Genomic DNA, 17202 nt, shown 5'->3' with positions numbered 1-17202 from the left:
CCATTTCAGACCATGCTCTCTTTACAACTGGTCTGTTGCTGTCGATGGCATCCTTGGAGTCCCTCACATTCTGTGTCTTCCCTCCACAGTTCCAGGAAGGACTGCCCTTTCTAATGTCAGGCATGACCATGTGTCTTGCATTGGCCAATGAAATGCAAGAGCTTTTGAGGTGGAAGGGTTGGTTTTATAAACACTTGAATCAGGGCACATTTCCTTTACACTGCTCTGTAAATTGTGCTCCTTCTGACCCAGTCTCAAGTGTGGCCTGTGACAGCTGTCCAGCAACAGGGCCCCACTGACTCAAGCAGGATGAAGAGTGCAGGCAGGAAAAAAGCCAGCGAGATCAGGGCTTGTTTGTTACCGCAGCTCAACAGAGTTTATCCTCACTGGTGTATTTAAAAAGTGTGAATCTGATAGCAGTTTTTCCCAAGGTGAGACAAGTCTTAGGGTAAACTCCAAATGCTTTCTTGCAGCCCATAATTCTTCACGGTGCTGGCCTCTGCCCATTCCTTCGTTCTTATCTTTCCAGTCTCCTCTCTACCTTGAGACAGTCTTTTTTTCTTTTTTTCTTTTAGCTCCTCAAATATACCTCATTGTCTTTAAACTGTTCCCTGGGCATTGATGCTTTTCCCCATCTTTGCTGGCTTGCCCACTACGTTGTCCTTAAATCTTAGGGACAACACAGTAGGTCCTCAGTACATATCTGTAGACCTACACTGAACCAATGGAATCTCTGCCTAGCTAAACTCTACCCTCCTGCAAGACCCCAGCTGCCATCTCATTGTCCTGAAGTAGGTGCGGTTTTGCTCAATGATGGAGACAGGCAGAATCGTCGGAATCCCGGGTCTTCCGCTTACCACTCGTGACCTTGAATATTTCGCTTTAACCTCTGATCTTCAGATTTCTTATCTGCACGAAGTGGGGGCAGACACCCCGCCAACACTGCATCTTTCCCAGGATGGTCACCTTCCCGTGGTTGGCGGCCTCTGAGGGCTACTGGGAGAGCTTCCTAGGCCTGAGACGGTTCCCCTCCACTCCCGTTGCTCCTGCCTGCCGGTGGTCCAGATAAGCAGCACCCAGGCCTTCCCCGCCCAGTGCGCACGCTCGCCTGCGCCGGGAGCGCACCACCGCTCAGGGCTTTCGCCCCGGGCCGTGAGGACGCCACGCCCTCCCCAATGATTGGCGGGAGAAAACACCAATCGGAGGACGACGCGGGAGGGGGCGGGGCCGCACCGCGAGCCGGCGCCCGGCGCCCACCGATCTGCAGCCGCTACCGTGCGGCGCCGGTCCCCGCTGTCCCAGCATCGTGCACGGGTTCCCCACGGGCCGAGCCTCCTCGGCTACGGTCCAGGTTTTCTTTATTTTCATTTTTTGCATGCATTCATTTTTTGTTATATCTCGTCCCTTTTAAGGCAGCGGCGACGGCGACAGCAGCGTAGGTGCACACGGGGAGGGGGCGGCCGGAGAATGCGGCTCCCCGCTGCTGCCCGGCTTGGGTCGGAGCGTCAAGCAGGTGGGTACAGGTGTGCCGCGGAGGAAGGGGGACCGGGACACCGCACCCAATGGGCGGACCCTGCGACGAAGACACCGCTACCCTTGCTGCCTGTCCGATCCCTACCCCCCAGCCTCCGCGCCCCTCACAACCGTTCATCCCACCTCCCGGCCCCGCCCATCTCCCCTCCTCCACTCTCCGCAGATATTCACACAGCCCCCCCCCCCTTTCCCGTGGTGGCGGCACTCCCCAACACTGGTCCATGGCTCCCCTGTGTCGCTCACGCCACATCGCTTTCCACTCGTCTCGTCCTTATGTCCTGGAGTGAGGAGTGGGAGGGGACCCACCCGTGCCGGGACCCACCCGTGCCTCAGCAAGTGGCTTAGGGGGCGTGGTTGGCCGTTCTATTCCAGTCTGAGGGTCTCTGCCTAGGTGGAGCCCAGAGTATGTAGGGGTGACCGGGAGGGGGAGGCTGCCCTGGAAATATCCCACCCCACGCACTGCACACGCTGCGGCTGCCGGGCTACGCACACCCTCGCGCCGCTCCGCCCACGTGTGCGCCGGGGAGAAGGCTGGAGCGCTGCGAAGAAAGGCTGGTATCCACCCTGTGCCCGGCGGCGCGCCCTGGGCGCACCGCCTTTTGGGGCAGGCGTCAGGATCTGCTCTGTGGTATTGCCCGGTACCATGCTGTGCTCCTGGCGATCAGGCTAGCGACCTTTCGGCCTCCTTTTAGGGAGCTGCGCTGTGTTGTTGCACATTCCTAGACCTTCTGTCCATCATTCCATCCTCCTAGCTGCGGTATTCCAAGGATAGGCCATTTTAGGCCACTGGCCAGGCTGGAGCCTTTCACTTCCCTTCCCGCACGCTAGGCTCTCTCCTCAGGGCTTTAAGCTCAAAGATACTGGTGGCTGATCTGTTCAGCACCTGCCTTTAGCGCACACTCAGGCACCCTGACCTTGGTCTTTGCCTTGCTGTTCCCATTTTGGGCACGCCTTTCCTTCATCTAGCCGACTCCTTGTAGGACCAAAGTTAAGCAGGCCCCCCTTCCCCCCCCTCCACCCCCGACCTTCGCCCGTGAATGGGTGTGCCTCCCAAAGCACAGGAGGTGAGCAGGAGAAGCTACACCTGATGCCACCTCGTGTAACTTGGGAGTCTCTGATGTGTGGGCAAGGCTGGGGGAGGGAGGAGCTGGCTGTTTCTTTAGATCAGAGGGCTGGCTGATGACTGTTCCTTCAGGTGGGCAGGACGAGTGGAAGGGACAGGTTAGAGGTGAGGTGTGGTGTGAAAGCTCATTTTGTGGGCTCATTTGTGAAGCTGACTGAGCATTGTCACCAAGTGCTCACTGAGACCTCGCTTCGGGTAGGATTGCTGAGGTCTGCACGGGAGTTGGAGATAATTCTCACTACCTGTGCCATTTCACGTCATGGAATCCTCAAAAGGTCTGTGGCCTTGTAGGTGACAAGACTGCCATTCCCTAGGCCATAAGCCATCTTCAGAGTCCCACTGTCTCCATTGTGCAGCAAGTGTCTTACTGTTGGTTTCCCTGGCCCACCTGATCCCTTTTCCTTCTGTCCTGTCTCAGCAACCTTTGTGCCTCATGGTCGCATCTGCTCATAATTTGGGTTTTCCCTGCCCTTCCTTTAAAATACTGTTCCCTTCTTGTCTGTCTGAGAAGTTCCTGTTCATGGGATAATACCCTGACTGGGAGTTACATTCTTGTAGTTTTCTCTTGATTTGCCAGACTGTGACTCCTTAGCTTCACACTTGTGTGCAACAACAGGATTTGTGTGGGTTTCTCCTCAGGCAGATCTAGCCCACTAGGGATTCTGGGAGCTGAGATGTTTTAAACCCTACCTGCCTCCTGGAATTTGCAGGTGTTTTCCTCCTGAGCTTTCTGACTAAGGGTCCTCCCGTGGGGAGTATTACTGTGGTCTCCATTCTCTTGAGTGGGTCTCTTCCTCCAGGGTGATGGAATGGCCCCACTCAATTCATCTGTGCCCTCATTCTTACTGCTGGGAGAGGCCTTGGGCAAGAGCACTAACCCCTTGCTCAGTCTACATTTCCTGTATAAATGTGGGGAGAGGCAGTGTCTCTCTTTTGCTGGGTTGTGTGTGTGGGGGACAGAGGCGTGGTCCTCTTACTAAATGGTCATGATGAGTGGTCTGTGGTGAGCTGTGTCCTTCAGCTCTGCAGCAGAGCAGATGCCCATGCTGGAAACTCTCGTTTGCCTTCCGACTAAGCTGATGATGGTAAGAAGCAGTCCTGGGTGAGGTGAGCTCAGGCCCCAGTGGCTCTGTGTCTTTAGGCTCTGTGTCTCCATCTCTGTGCTCTGTGGGAGGGAGGGTTATATAAGGAGAAGAGCTTGCACCGCTTACCTCCCACTTCTGCCTTGAGGGCTCTTATTTTAGCCCGTGCCATGCAGGTACAGATCGTGTAATGAGGAGGAACAGGCTGCTCCTGTGGAGGAGCAGATCAGTGAGTTTTCCTTTACCTCAAATGCTGCCCCACATGTGATAGATACCCCAGTAACATATCACCATCTTCCTGCAGGGCTAGAATAAAGCTTAGGGTACCGTCCCCCGGTTTTCTGTGGAAACGTGCCGCCGTAATAGCCTCCTGGCCACCGGGGCTGCTGGAGTTAGAGGCTCAGAAGAGGATCCTGGGATGACCAGCAATCCTCCAATTCCAAAGTGTGAGAGAAGTGTTCTCCTTGCTCGTGTGGTTCCACAGGCAGCTGAAGGCAGAGAGACCACAGGCAGCAGTGGTACAGGGGTGGGGTAGGGGCAGTTCTGGGAGCCTGGACGGATAGTAGAGAAGGCAGAAGTCTCATAGGAAGTGAACATGAGGACAGTGATGACTCGGAGATGTAATTGGGTGCTGGGTCAAAACCTGGCTGGGGGGTTGGAGAGATGTTTCAGCAGTTAAAAGCACTTGCTATTCTTGAAGAGGACCTGTATTGGTTTCCTAGCACCCATATGCAGCTCAGAACCATTTGCAACTCCAGTTCCAGGGTGTTCTATGCCCCTTCTTGGCTTCTACAGGCACTGGGCACATAAATGGTGCATAGGCATACACACAGGCAAGATATTCGTACACATAAAATAAAAATCTTTTAGAGGCAGACCCTGGCTAGAAGCAGAAGAGAGGTCAGCATTCTGAGGACAACCCAGAGGACTGGAGGTGACAGGGTGGTGACAGGAAGTGTTGGACCTCTCAGGAACTTCCAGAGTGGACTGGCAAATGTCATGGCTTTTTAGAACAGTATAGCAAACCTCTTACCAAGCATTCGGGTCAGTACCAGGCTTGGCAGCTGGTACTCTTGTAAATAAAGCTATTGGCACACAACCCTGCCCTGCTTGTGTGTGTGTGTGTGTGTGTGTGTGTGCAGGATGGTTTGTTGCTGCTTTGGCTTGGAGCTGGTAGAGCTGGCATGCTAGATGGAGGGGATCACTGCCCTGTGGACCATGCTGCCTCTGACTCTGAACTTGTTGAGGTGCAGAGGGAGATCTCTTGGGTTATATTTTATACACACATCAGTCCTACAATTAAGAGTGGTGGCTAGTGCTCTCGCTCAGTTCTCCTTGTGCAGTGTTAGTTTCTTTTTTTTAAATTTGGATTTGGCTTTTTCAAGACAGGGTTTCTCTGTATAGCTCTGGCTGTCCTGGAACTCACTCTGTAGACCAGGCTGGCCTTGAACTCAGAAATCCACCTGCCTCTGCCTCCAAGAGTGCTGGGATTACAGGCGTGTGCCACCACCGTCCAGCTCCAGAGAGAGATCTCTTAAGGAATAGACACAGAGAAGCTCAGTACAGCCAACGAGTCTGAAGGCAGGAAGTCCGTGTTCTTTATTTCTTTGTTTTATTCTTGGAACCTTATATTTTTATTGCCATTTATTTACTTTTAACATATTTGTGTGGCATAGGGTATGGTATATCTTATATCTAATGTCGAAATTTGCTGAGGATTTGCTGATCAATTCTTAAAATATTTTACATTAATTGTATATTTACCATTTAACAATGGCTAGTCCAGTAATACTTGTTAAGTGCGCAGTTTGTTGCATTAATCACAGTTGCAATCCTCTGCAGCCTTGGCTGGCATCCATTTCTAGAACATTCTATCATCCTAAATTGCGGGATAAGTTCTTTACTGACCCTTACTGCCCAGTGCAAATACCAGCTTCAGGTTCGATGCCAGCATTGCTTTTTACCAGTTAACTGTGCAGATGTCTGCGCCCGTCAGGATCCCCTGCCATTTACTTTCCTCAGTTTTTTTTTTTTGTTGTTGTTGTTTTTGTTTTTGACACAGGGTTTCTCTGTGTATCCCTGGCTGTCCTGGAACTCACTCTGTAGTCCAGGCTGGCCTCGAACTCAGAAATCCACCTGCCTTTGCCTCCCAAGTGCTGGGATTACAGGAGTGTGCCACCATGCCCAGATTCCTCATTTGGTCACAGTCAATGGTTCTGGTGTCATGGATTTTGTCAACCCGACACAGACCTAGACACACTTTAGAAGGGGAGTCTGTATCGAAGGATTGCCTCTATCTGATTGGTCTCTGGACACGTCTGTGGAGCATTGTCTTGATAGCTAATTGATGTGGGAGGGCCCAGCCCACTGTGGACTGCGCCACTCCTGGGAAGTTGATACTAGGCTGTATAAGAAAGCAGGCTGTGTAAGCCACAGGGAACAAGCCAGTAAGCAGCATTCCTCTAAGGCCTCTGCTTCAGTTCCTACCTTCAATCCTTGTATGGTGTTCCTGTCCTGACTTCCCTCAATGACCGACTGGAACTTGTAACAATGCCCACCCTGCCCACCTTGACGTTGTTATGGGTCAATATTGTGTCACAGCGACAGAAGGCAAACTAGACTAGAAACTGGTACCAAGGAGTGCTGTTATAATTGACCTGACAATGGTGTGTGGAGTGATGGTGGAAACATTCGAAGCTTTGGGCTAGAAAAGCCATTTGTGCTTAGAGCTTAGTGGGTTGTACTGTGGGAGCTTGGAATACCTGGATTCTGAGAGCTGTGCAGACAGTGGAGGCCTGGCTTGTGAAGCTTCTTCAGAGGGAAGTTTGCGAGTCCCTTGAAGACTCTGTTGGGGGCCATTTATGATATTTTGAGTGGAAATTCTGCAGTTTCTGGTCAACTGGGGCTAAAGAATTAACAGTGGTTAGTAAGAGACCAGCATAACTGGAATGAAATCTTTGGGGAGGTATTTCCTGGGTCAGCACACAGAAGCTGTGGTCCAGAGGGGGCAAGGCTGCGGCTCAAGCTGGCAACAGAAGTTGGTAATGTGTGGGAGTCCCTGAGGTGGTTTTGAAGGCAGGAAGGGGCCATAGAGAGCAGCTGGAGCTTGGCCTGATGAGAAGCCAGGCCAGGCCACCAGTGAATGTACTGCGTCAGTAGCAGGAAAAACTATGAAGATTGACGGTATCATGGGGAGAAGTTTGGAGGCCAAGAGAAGCTGTTGGTGAAGATCTGACTGTGGACACTCCAGAATATTGGAGAGGCTGGGCCGTGGGGCATCCTGCAAGGACAGTGGTGGGTGTGAAGGGCAGCTGGTTAGAGCTGACAAGATGAGCTATGTGCTGTGGATGGCGGAACTGAAGAAGGGGCTACAACCAAGTCATTTGGAGCCTGGACAGTCAAGACTGAGTCTCAAAGGAATGTTGAACTTTTCCCACTCCCAATGTTGAGTGTTGGTTTTGGTTTAGTTTGTTTGTAACTGTGGTCTGGTCCTTCTCCCGTGGAATAAGAAAATATGGAACTTGTTTTGGATTTCACAGTCATTCACAGTTAACAGACTTTGGATTTATCTTCTATTTTTTAATATTTTATGTGTGTGTTCTGCTTGCATGCATGTAAGTGCTCTCTCTGACTCTGTCTCTGTTTCTGTCTCTGTCTCTGTCTCTCTGTCTGTCTCTCTCTCTCTCTCTCTCTCTCTCTCTCTCTCTCTCTCTCTCTGTGTGTGTGTGTGTGCATGTGTGTGCCTTCAGAGACCAGAAAAGAGCTGGTTCCAAGGTAACTTAGAACTAGAGTTACAAATGGTTGTGAGCCACCATGTGGTTGCTGGGATTGAACCTAGGTCCTCTGGAAGAGCAGCCAGTGCTCTTAACCTTGGAGCCTTCTCTCTAGACCCTGGATTTTTATTTATAAACTTTTTGGATTTATTTTATTTTATGTGTTTGGATGTTTTGCCTGCATGCACATGTGTATGTATGTGTACTGTGTATATCTATGCCTATGGATGGTTGAGAGTCATATGTGGGTGCTGGGAACTGAACTTTGGTCTTCTGCAAGAGCTCCAGTTCTCTTAACTGCTGAGCCATTTCAGAAGCCCTGATGTTGGATTTTTAAAGAAATCACGGACTTTAAAATCATTGACAATTTTTTTAAAAGAATGGAACTTTTAAAATTGGACTGTCTTTTATTTTGTAATAGTAGCATGAGATCTTGGGGCCAAGGAAGAAAAGAATGTGGCTTAAAGTGATATATTTGTGTCTCAGAGTTTACTAGGAGGTGGGATGCCATAGCTATTTATTTTTTTTAAAGATTTATTTATTTTATGTAAGTACACTGTAGTTGTCTTCAGACACACCAGAAGAGGGCGCCAGATATTATTACAGATGGTTGTGAGCCACGATGTGGTTTCTGGGATTTGAACTCAGGACCTTCGGAAGAGCAGTCAGTGCTCTTAACCGCCGAGCCATCTCTCCTGCTCAGCTATTTTTTTTTTAATAACATTATTTATTTGTTGAGGGGAGCATGCCTGCCACAGCTGTGTGTGGATATTTTGTGAGAGTTGCTTCTCTCCTTCCACTGTGTGGCGCCTGGGGATGGAACTCAGGCCATCAGGCTTGGCGACAAAAAAATGTTGAGTCATTTCTCATAGTTTGCTTTGTCAGCTTGATATAGACCTGGACACTCCTTGGAAGAGAAGAATATCGGTTGAGGAACTGCCTCCATCAGATTGGGCTGTGGGCAGGTCTAAGTAGCATTGCCTTGATGTGAGGTGTAAGGTATGATGGGAGAAGGCCCGCCCACTGTAGGCATGTATAAGAAAGCAGACTGAGCAAGCCATGGGGAGCAAGCCAGTAAGCAGCATTCCTCCATGGTCATTCTGTTCCCTGCAGAGTTCCTGTCCTGGCATCCCTGGATGATGGACAGTAAGCTTTAAGATGAAATAAACCCTGTCCTTGCCAGCTCCAGGTTGCTTTTTGATCAGTGCTTTATCACAGCAACAGAAAGCAGAGTAGAACACTAGATTTTTGTGCTTGCAAATTCCCCGGACACAAGGATGGAGAAGGCCTTGTTTTGTCACTGCACAGCAGACAGAAGCAGCAAGGTGGTCTCCTGGGACAGCACATTGGTCCATTCTGTGTTGTTCAGTGGGACCTGAGTGTGGCCTCTTGCCCCTATCCAGGACCTGGATATGCCCTCAGTACACTTCAGTGCCCTGATGACTTCAGCCTAACCATGGCAACCTGGGACTGGGCACTGGCCGCCCGCTGTCTCTTCTCCATGGCCCTGGCTTGGCTGAAGGACCACTTTGAGGAATGAAAGAAGTTCTGTGTGCATCAGTAGGGACTGGGCTTTGTGGTGGTAATGTGCTTGTGTATTCCAGGTCACAGGGACATGCTGGCTCAGCTTTCTGGCCTGTAGCCTCTCCCTCGCAGTGTTCTGAGTCCAGAGCCTTTGGTACTTTCTTCGGGGATGGAAGGGATGGAATGTGCCATGGGAAGGCTGTCCTGCTTCCCAGGAGAGCTGAGGCATAAAGGTCAGGTGAGCAGTGACAGATGACAGGGCTCCTTCTGTGTCCCTTTAATACTGTTTTGGAGGCTGACACTGTACCTGTGCACTTCAGCATGGGGCACTGTGTAATGAAGTCACAATCTGCATCTTCCATTGAGACAGCCCGCCCACTTCCCTGTTCTGTATGACTCCTCTTTAAAAAAAAAAAAAAAAAAAAAAACCTGAGGGAAATGTATAGAACATGAAGCTAACCATTGCGATAGTTATGGGTCCTCATGTCTAGCACTGTGCTAGGAGCATCCAACCGGAGTCCGGTTTAATGGCTTCTAATCTCCGCAGCATGGGAATACCCTGAGGCTGATGAGAGGACGTGCAGACTCCGGAGAATGGCCAAAGGAGGCGGCTGGCACGGTGCAGGGAACCCTAGCCGCCTCTCTGCCAGTGTCTGGAACATGCCGGACTCTTGCTGTGAGGAGCATTTCTGCTTGCTCTTTGCTCTCTGGAAAGCTGTCTTCTGCCCTGGCCCTGGCTGACTCCTTGGCTTCCTTCCCATCTTAAATTGCTGTCTGTCGCAGGTCAGAACTCCACTTTCCGCTCACCGTTCAGTTTCCTTCTGAGAGTCATCGTGAACTGACATGACCTTGTTTCTCTCTCATGTCCACCCCCACCCACCCCCACCCTGAAAAGCATCATGCATCCAGAAACTCCGTTCCTAGGTTTTCGTGACTCTCAGTCATCTGGGCTGTGTCCATGTGCACTAAGCACTCGCTGCCACCGCCGCTGCTGCTGCTGCAAGGAGGTGGGGTGACTGAGTTTTCTCAGTGCTGCCTTGCTAGCTCTGAGCACAAGGCTTCATCTTTCTGGCTTCTGCATCCTCTGTGAGATCTGGAGGGCGTCCTTGTTTATCCTGGGACTGCTGTGGCTAACGCATAAGAGGATAGCTCAGCACAAGGCTTGTGATGCCCCTGCTGGAGGTGCTCAGACTGAGTGAGTTTCCTCAGCCTTGGAAACTCAGGTGCTTGTGTTGGATGACCAGGAGACCTCCTGAGCTGAGCTGCTGGTATAGCAGCCACCCCACAGTGTGGCGCCCGAGCGCTGAGACATGACTCCAGTAGGCATGGGGTCAGACTTACTAATGTGAATAAACCCAGGGGTGAGTGGAGCCATGGGTGTGTGGGGAGAAAAGGAGTTGGGTACTGTTAATATCTCTTGTTGCTTTTTTCAATTTTTATTGTGTACGCTGGAATATTTAAGGTGACAGACTGGTGGGGGAGGCTCAGGGGCCAAAGACTCCCCCTTCCCCCACCCTGCCCCCCTTGCCCAAGGCCTGGGCTTGCTCTAGTGACACAACTGAAGTGACAGTATCCCTGTTGGGCCCTGCTGCTGTAGGTTAAAGCTCCCTGACGCTAAGTGTTGGTAGTAAAACCCACCAGTTTCCCATCCTAACTGCATCTTTTGCCTGTGTGACCTTGGGTCAGGGAGAATTGTGGCTCTTTGGTTTCCTGTTCTGTGAACAAGTTCAGCTTGATGACAGTGACAGAATTATTATCCTCAGCAGGCTTTCTGTATCTTGCTATAGCTTGGGCCCCCAGGTCTGGAGGACCTGGGACTGCCTTTGTTGGAGAGGGGAGTGACCTATAGGGCACACAGTTTGAATAAAAAAATACAAACCTGGTACTGACACCAGCCCAAATGGGCTTTTCGAAGGCTGGGGGCAGGGAATACTGATGGTCCCATCTGCAAGGCTTTCTGCTCACAGCCTCTTGGCTTTGTGCCCTGGGGTAGGGGTAGGAGGGCTCACAGTTGCTTATCACTAAGCACACCTGTAGCCAAGGTGTGTCTGGAGAGTGTTGGGACACTCCTGGTGTCACTTCTGCTAATGGTACTAGTTCTCAAGCTGGCTACGGTATTTTACCCTAGAAACTTAAGATCTCTCCTACTACTTTCCTGCATGGCTGTGGGCCCTGCTGTCTTCAGCAGGTGTGCCTAATCTACCACTTTCTGCCAGGCCAGTTAGGGCACTGTGTATTGAATGATCTCTTGTTGGTTTCTCCCTGGGAGCTCCGGTGTCTCCCTGGGAACTTGTGCTCTGTACGGAAAGGGGCCAAGGAAGCACTTGGCATAAACTTAGCAGGTCAGACTTCCTTTGCAGTTCTGCCAGAAAGTGTCTGGCAGGGATCAAGATGGAATTGAGTAGGGCTCACACATAAATTGAATTGAGCGGGGCTGTGGAATTGAGGGTCTTATTGGGGGGTGTGAGTCCTGTGAATTTCAGGTGCCTCCTGAGACTTGTAAGTTTTATTTACTTCCTAGGGAATTAAAAATATTTTTATTTTGTATGTATGAGTGTTTTCCCTGCATGTATACATGTGTTATGCATGTCTGGTGCTCAGGGAGGTCAAAAGAGGGCATCAGATCTCCTGGAAATGGAGTTATGATTGACTGTAAGTCACAAGATGTGTAGATTTGTGGAAATTAACTCAGATTCTCTGCAAGGGCAACAAGTACTCTAAGTTACGGAGCCTTCTCTATAGCCTCCAACTTCCTGAGTCTTATAAGCCTTCTTCTTCTATGCGGGAATGTTTCCTAGTTGTTACAGACAGATTGCACGAATGAAGATTAGGGGCTGTTCCTGGAGCATCCTTAGGACAGGGAATGGACTTGCTTTGGTCAGCTGCACTGTCTACCCACTGTTCCTGGCTAAGCAGGCTTTCTCTGTTTGCCCGGTCCTGCCCAGCCAAAGCCATACCTTCATTTGGGGGTCATCTTTATTACCAAACTTTCCTTCTGAGAACCTTCCCTCACAGCATCATGTGACCCCTTCTCAGGAAGTTTCAAGCACATCTCCAGGATCCCTGCCTCAAGCATCCTTATGACTGCCCTAGACACTTTTGTTGTAGCTGCTAGTGCCTTGTGTACCTCCCTGTGAGGCTGCCACGTGGAAGACAGAGGAAAGTGCTGTCCACTCACAGCAGGATCCCAGAGTCTGATTTGAACACAACATTCAGTAGGTCTACAGACTTCGATTTGGCCTTTTTGGCCTCAGGTTGCCATGAGGTCAGATCTGGGTTGGGCATAAACTGAAATTACCGGGCCTGATTTCCTTGAATCCATCTGTCCTTGGTACGGTCACTCTGTGCCCTGAGTAGCAACCTCCGGTGACAGTCACCTGAGACCCAGATACCACAGTAATGCCCCCCATGCTGTTGATCAGCCTGAGATGGCAGCTAGGGTGTATGGGTAAAACCCCTCATCTTTTAATGGGATGGAGGCAGAAAGTATTCAGGAAAAAAAATGTTCTTCCAACTCTGTAGTTGTGGAAGGCCACACTGCATTTTGTTTCTCCTCAAGGTGCCTTAGGACCTGCTGGGCCAGGGTGTCCCTGAGCTAACATTAGGCTGTCTTTGATTGGACTTCTCCAGTGAGGTTTGGAGCCTGTCAGATTCAGGGTGGTGACAGCTTCTTTTTACCAATTCAAAAAAAAAAAAAAAAAAAAAAAAAAAAAAAAGCAAAAGCGTCTGAGCTCTCCTTTGTGTCGGGCATCTTTACTGCATTTGTTACCACAGTATTTATTTCAGGGATGTATACATGCCTGGAAACATCACAGTGGCTCAGCGTGGGCCAGCTTCCTGAGGGTCTGAGGTACAGACCTCCCTCTGCTAAAGACAAACACTAGATGCTCTGTGACACAGATGAGCCCTGTGGCTGTAGGGTATTGGGAAATGGGGGTCCTCCAGCGGAGGACAGGGGGAGCATTACCCATTTCATAGAATAAGTTGTAATTGAGATTTCTCGAGCCCAACCCAGGCCTCTGGGTTGCAGCTCCCTTTCAGGTTTTGCTGGTGAATGGTGATGAGGGCTTTGCAGGTTAGCCAGGAGGTTGAATGGTGCTGTTGCTCGGGCACCGAGGCAGGCTGAGAGCTTTCGGTGATGTCTCCATCACCTGTTCACTCCATAAAGCACTTCTGTGCTCTAGGGCATCCTTGGCACCCATGCCAATGTCCTCCAGAGCAAGGCACGTTTGAACATTTCAGCCCCTGCCACCACGCCTTGGTCTGAAACTCTGGGCTGCCATGATATATTATCATAAAGGAGATACCCAAAACCTAATGACCCTGTTGTGCCTTCTGGTGAGGAGATCCACTTGAGGACCTCAGATGTCCCAGCCGTGGAGGCTGGCAGAGGGCATTCTGAAATGCAGCTGTTCGATGAAGGGTCGATTTGCTCCTTCCCATTTACTGGCACCAGAGAGGAAAAACCATGATGGATCTGAAAAGCGAGCCATTTAGGAAGCTTAAAATCGTCTGTCTACATTAAACAGAAATAACTCTGAAACCCTCTGCTCCCGCATTCTGTGCTGAGTGCAGTACCTGCTCCACTTAATGCAAATGAAAGCAGTAAAGGGGAACAGAGGAACAGAAAGATGAAAGCCCTGGGTGCGGGAGAGTCCAGCCAGTTTCATTTAGGGATGAGGGGCACGGGTCTGCCCATGCTTATATCCAAGCACGTATAGGCAGCACTGAGTGGACTCAGTGGGTTTAATAAAGACAGAGCTCACCAGTTTGAGAGGGAAACATGGTTGGTGGGGTAGGGGAGGAGCTGTAGAGAAGTGAATGAGGGTAAGCTTGATGCAAAATTATATGCACATATAAAATTATTAATAATAAAGGAGAAAAAAGGCAAAGTGGCAGAGGCAAATCCAGTCACTTCAATGACACCGTTAAACAGAAATATGTGAACAACCCAATCAAAAGATAGACGTTTTCAGAATGGATAAAGCATGCGATCCAACTCTGTGCTGTCTTACTCCGCCTGGTCTACTGTGACAAAACGCCTTAGGTAGGGAGCTTGTGAAGAAGAGGAATTTCTTTCACACATGCTGGAGGGTGGTAGTCTAACTCGGGACACCTACATATTCAGTGTCTGGTGAGGCCCTGCTTCCCTGTAGCTAGCAGGTTTCCTGCTGAGTCCTCTGTCAGGAAGGGCTGCCATGCTGTGGGTCTGACCACATTTGTGGGTGAAGCTCTGCACCCATCACCTCCCTGTCCCACCACAGACCATCACATTTGTTAGGTTTTAGCAGGTGCATGTCTGACTTATATCTGGGAACATAAGCCCTTGGAGCACAGCACTGCCCCATGAGACACATTTTTAATCCAGGGGTATAAACAGATGCAGAAGGATGGGACTAGAAACCCAGAGAAAACTAGAGTAGCTGTGTGGATATCAAACAGAATAGACTTTAAAATAAAATAATCACTGTGCTGTCTTACTCTGCCTGGTCTATTGTGACAAAACGCCTTAGGTAGGGAGCTTGTAAAGAAGAGGAATTTCTTTCCCACATGCTGGAGGGTGGTAGTCTAACTCAGGACACCTAACATTTTATAAGTATAAAAATGGATCGATTCCACAGGACTGATTAGCAATTGTAAGCATGCTCTCATTTAACAACATAGCACCACAATCCACGAGCAAAACCCCAAAGGGAAGGGGAGTATACAACAATGATAGTCACACACTTTGTTTCCCCCCACACACTGGCGTGAGACCCAGGCTCTCAAGCAGACTAGACAGTGTTCTACTGAGGTACACCCTCCACTCAATATCCCACTCCTTTTAAAATTTTCTGATTTTTGAGCATGTTTTTATTCTTTGAGAATTTCACATATGAATACCATGTATTTTAGTTATATGAATTCCCTGTTCTTCTTCCTCCTGGACTGCCCCCTCCCCCTCCCCAACAGCCCCTCCCCACTTTAGTCTCTTCTTTTTTTCTTGTAACTCACGGAATCCAGTTATGCTGCCGCCTGTATGCATGTACACGGGTGTGGGGCCATCCACTGGAACACGGTAACCTACCAGGGGCCATGTCCCTGAAGAAAAAATAAAAAAGACTCTTCCCTTCCCCAGCAGCAATGGCTACCAATAGCTCTTTAGCTGTGGGCGGAGCCTCAACAGCCCCGCCCCATCCATGCCAAATGTTGACTGGCTCGATCTTGTGCAGGCAATCCCCTGAGCACATTGGTCCCATCATGCCCCAAAGACACTGGCATGTTCTCCAGCACCTTTTGGCCACGTTCCCGGAGGTAGAGGTAGGCGTACTACAGATGTTAATTTTTTTTAGAGCTACAGTCACATGTTCTCAGCACTCTGGCCGTGAGTCCTTCATTAACTGTAGTTGTGAAAACAATGTTCTCTGATGAGGGCTGAGAGCAGTATTCCTGTTAATGGACAGAACGACTGGACAGAAGCTGACAAGGATAGGGACACTCGAGCAACACTGTAAAACCACTCGCTGTAACAGGCACTAGCAGAGGTCAGTAGAGGGCGCAGAGTTCTTCCTGGGCCCTGTCCAAGGCCCCTCTTTTCCTTTCTTTCACTCGCTTACAATCCTTCCTACCTCTTACTCCCTGGCTGGTTTGTTCTGGTCTTCTATGGAAAGTTTCCCAGCTTGTCCCCTGTCCCTTCCTGTCTGTCAGCCTTTCCCTTCCCTCCCTGCCTGCTGATCTTGTCCATAACCAATCTGAGGTCATTCTTTTTGCCCCCGAGCGCTGATACCCCCACACCTACCACTGTCCTGCCTTCCTTGGGACTCAGGATCCTCCCCAGCTCACTTGACCTTCCCTTCCGAGGCCTCTTCTCAGGCTCCACCCACCCTAGTGGATGCTTGGCTCTGTCTGCCTGCCTCTTCATCGCTGATGTGACTGCTCTGAGGGCGGAGCCGCTACTGCTGCTGCGCCCTCTTATTGCACAAAAGGATTGGAAGGTGGCCTCCTGCACTGAGGTAATGCGGTGTGTGTTTGTAGTCTAGACATACCGTCAGTGAAGCGTTAATAGGAACATTGATCCCAGCCTGGGTAAAGGTACGGATCATGGGCTTCAAGGAACCCTTCTAGAGAGCTTATGTAGTGAGAAGATAAAGCTGTGGCAATAGTAGCTCCGGAAGCATTTCGTGACCTCATATCCTCTGGGCCCCTGCCTCTGAGCAGCCTTCCTCTTTAGTCCTTTTGGGACTTCTTCTGATAGGTGCTCCTACTGGAGAACTAGAGAGCAGGGGTGTCTTCTGTTTTTGTTTTTTTTCTAAAGTGCTTGACAGGTTCCTCTGCATGTAGGAATTTCTGTTCTCCCTTGCTGATTCTGAGGGTGGCCTGAGGATCTTGGCTGGGTGCAGGGTGTAGGGTGCAGAGGGTGCAGAGGGTGCAGAGGGTGCAGACGGTCAGGGTGCAGAGGCCTTCCTGTGCACATAGGCACTACCTTCAGACTGGTGCTCTAGGCACAGTATACTTGGCTTCTGGTACCTTCTTGAAGAAGGAAGAAGGCCTGGCTCTTCCACTTTGCTCTCCCTGAATGGGATGACCGGGTGGCCATACATCTGGGAGAGGAGGGAAGGCTGAGTGAGGGGTGAAAACTGTAGACCAGGGTCTTGGGAGGAGGTCCCAGAGGATCTGGGTTTGGCTTGTACACAGCCTCTTGGTGATGTTTTGCGAAGGGCAGGGCACCTGGCTGGTTTCCACCCAGTAGGGACAGTGGTCCCTGCGCAGGGTGTGATACTTGTATCCCTCTCTGGCCTGTGTCCTCATCCTCAGAATAAAGTGTTTAAAAAATTATTTTAAATTAATTATTTTTAAAAATGTGTGTGTTTATGTGTTTATGTACGGTGTGTGTCCTCGTGTGTGCCGTGTGCACATCTGTGCCATCAGAGTGGGGCTATCAGAGGACATTGGCTGTCTTCAAGGTCTGTCACTGAACCTGGAGCTACTCCAGCAAGCTTCAGCAATCCTCCTGTCTCAGTCTCCATCATAGTACTGGTGTTACAGGTACAGAAGACCACACCTATACCCTTATGAGGGCTTTGGAGATTTGAACTCAGGTTCTCATGCTGTGCGGCAAGGGCTGTGTTACCCACTGAGCCATTTCTCCATCCTCCACATCATTACACACACACACACACACACACAC

The 17202-nt window shown here is 50.2% G+C and overlaps 1 protein-coding gene across 3 annotated transcripts in view; it reads left to right on the top strand.

The window, feature by feature from the left end:
- The first annotated feature begins 1285 nt into the window (after positions 1-1285).
- Positions 1286-17202, top strand: part of Jakmip1 (janus kinase and microtubule interacting protein 1) — a 118088-nt gene continuing 102171 nt past the window's right edge. Inside the window, exon 1 of one of the 3 annotated variants that reach the window (XM_052199780.1) lies at positions 1286-1513. The gene's annotated coding sequence lies outside the window, so the exon portion shown is untranslated. Of the gene's footprint in view, positions 1514-15252; positions 15336-15933; positions 16028-17202 lie in introns of those variants that run through there. The other 2 variants (XM_052199778.1, XM_052199782.1) reach the window with 2 other exon arrangements.

This window comes from Apodemus sylvaticus, chromosome 11 (assembly GCF_947179515.1).
Source record: "Apodemus sylvaticus chromosome 11, mApoSyl1.1, whole genome shotgun sequence".
In the NCBI taxonomy this organism is placed as follows: Eukaryota; Metazoa; Chordata; class Mammalia; order Rodentia; family Muridae; genus Apodemus; species Apodemus sylvaticus.
Note: the sequence above shows the minus strand (reverse complement) of the source record. Positions and strands in the feature narration are given on the sequence as shown.